General features: G+C 44.7%; 1 non-coding gene across 1 annotated transcript; it reads right to left on the bottom strand.

Annotated features, from left to right (window-relative positions):
* Positions 1–968: 968 nt before the first annotated feature.
* On the bottom strand, positions 969–1,123 carry LOC143266375 (5.8S ribosomal RNA). The gene has a single exon (XR_013041383.1). It is a non-coding gene; the product is annotated as a 5.8S ribosomal RNA (ribosomal RNA).
* Positions 1,124–2,500: the final 1,377 nt, after the last annotated feature.

The raw sequence follows: 2,500 nt of genomic DNA, 5'->3' as shown, positions 1-2,500 counted from the left end.
TTCATTTGCGTTCGACCGTTGTTCGATAAAAGAAATTTAACACACGAACAACAATGAAGGGAGACTCTCGCAAGACGATCACCAAATAAGCGTTTATCGTTCGATCGGTCCGGGTTTTTCAACGTCCGTCCGGCACAATTATGCACTTCGAGGACTGGACGACCGGAACCCGTATTGGGATCGCGCGGTCTTCCGCTTCTAATCAACGACAACGAAGCGATCTGCGCTTGTAAATGTTAAAAAAAACGTGGCGAAGCTACGATCTCGTAATAATTTAACCGTGAAAGAGCTTCCGTCGCACGTTTATTTTTAACTTTTCCCCTCGTTGTATAAACTTTCGCACCGTCGAAAAAAAAATTCGACAATCATTTCAGACAACGTCGGGAGCGCGGAGAAACGCCGTAAACACGCTCTACTCTCGGCTTGCTTCCTTCAATTGGTGTCTAACAATTCTCTCGCAGGGCGAAGAATCATTTTCTCTCTCGTCTAAATATCCTTCTGTAGTTAGGTGTTTTCGACTCGGGAGCGCTCTTTCACGGGCGGTCGTATATGGTCTCTTTTAGGGGTTTAACTAGAAACCACGACTCACGCAAGCCGAGATAAGCGCATTCCGCCGAGAAGATCCTAAAAACTAAGAATTGCGAGATATACGAAAATGTTCTTCTGTCGCCTGTGAAAAAAATGAACACTAGCAAAGAGAGGGCGAGACACGAACGTTCCATTTAACATTCTCCGCGTCAAACGCCGACGAAATGTCCAACCATCGCTCGTACGTTTTCGCCAATTTCGCAAGTTGTTCTCTCTCTCGCGTTCGACCATCGGATCCCGCTCCGAAACGTTCGACTTTTCGGCGTTTAACAGTTTCGTTTTATCTAGTCGAACGACGAGCGGTACCGAAAAAAATTTAACAATGAAGAGAAAACCTTTTGCTGCTAAAGGCAAACGCAAGCAGTCTTTAGTTATATAAACGACCCTCAGCCAGGCGTGGTCCAGGAATTGTATCCGTGGACCGCAATGTGCGTTCGAAATGTCGATGTTCATGTGTCCTGCAGTTCACACGTTGACGCGCAATTAGCTGCGTTCTTCATCGACCCACGAGCCAAGTGATCCACCGTTCAGGGTAATCGTATAAAAATTTTTGTTCATATTTAACAACTCAGCGTCTGAAAACCAGTATGTACGTGATTTATTTAACCTGGTTTATAAATTCGTTCGATTGTCCATAGAATACTAACTCCAATCCAAGCGCAAGATCGAGTATCGGTATTCGGACGTCGTCCCGTCATAGCTCTGTTCACAGATTTACCCGAGCTGATTGATGATTAAGACGACACGATAACGTCCATGGACGGGTAAAGGACCGTATAAAACTACAGAACCGCCGATGAAACAACGCTCTGTGACGCATTTCTCTTCGTGCGGCGAGTTTTCAGTCCGTTCCGGGTGGTAAAGTCATTCAAAAACCGTGGAAAATACGAAACGCGCTGTCGCGCGTAACACAGAGTCTCCTGCTCGCTGCTTACATATATTGGACGTCTTGGCGGTATCGCGAGATTCAATACGGACACTCCATGGCCGGCGTCAGATCGGTCTACCAACGAAGGAGACTACGCTATCGTTTTCGCTTCTCAGCCGGTCCGTAAAGCGATACGTTACCATATCGTCCGTCGTAAGCAGGCGGACTCTCGTGAAGTTGCGACTTCGTTCGTCGAAGCGGTTTCGTGGTTCGATTTCCATCGGTTACCCGGACACCCCCCGCGTGAAAGCCTCCGTGTCACACTCTAAATTTCGTTTCTCGTTTAACACGAAATAGAGAGAGGCTAAAAGGGGGTGTTCCCTTTGGTCCAAAGACAAAATTTATAGAGAGAAAGAAAATAAAATGAGAGTCTCTCACGAAGCGGGCGAAAAAAAAAAAACAAGAAATTTAACAATTTTTTTTCGCAAACCCATGCATTTCGTTACCAAACGTCCCAAAATATTTCTTTATATTCTCTCTCGTGTTTTCACACGGGGTCGAGAGAGTACGCAACACGAATCAAGAATAAAAATTATAGAAAGGAAAGTCCGATAAGAATATTTCGAGATTCTTATAACCTTCACCTCTTCCTTACTTCTCCGAAATCTCTCCGCTTTCCTGGCGCGTATCTATTTAACAATTTCGATTCTCTCCTCCTTTTAACTCAGACGTCGCAACGAACGGGTACACCATGCATACGATCCATTTTTTACATAACGAACCTTCTGCCGGTAAAATTCGCGACAGATTCATTTATGTATAGATATATTTTTATATGAGAATGTTCGGGATTTTCCTTCGTGTTCAAGTTGAACATTCTTGTTACGACGACTTTTTGTATTTATCGAAGGATCGTGCGGTACCCGTTAATAAGAAGTAAACGACGTCCCGGGAGAGTCGAAACCTTTCTTATACGCTACGGAAAGAAGAGCCGAGAAGATAGAGAGGAAACTCTCGATTTTCTTTCGTCGGTAAACTTTCGTT

The sequence above is a fragment of the Megachile rotundata genome, unplaced genomic scaffold (assembly GCF_050947335.1).
Source record: "Megachile rotundata isolate GNS110a unplaced genomic scaffold, iyMegRotu1 scaffold0391, whole genome shotgun sequence".
In the NCBI taxonomy this organism is placed as follows: Eukaryota; Metazoa; Arthropoda; class Insecta; order Hymenoptera; family Megachilidae; genus Megachile; species Megachile rotundata.
Note: the sequence above shows the minus strand (reverse complement) of the source record. Positions and strands in the feature narration are given on the sequence as shown.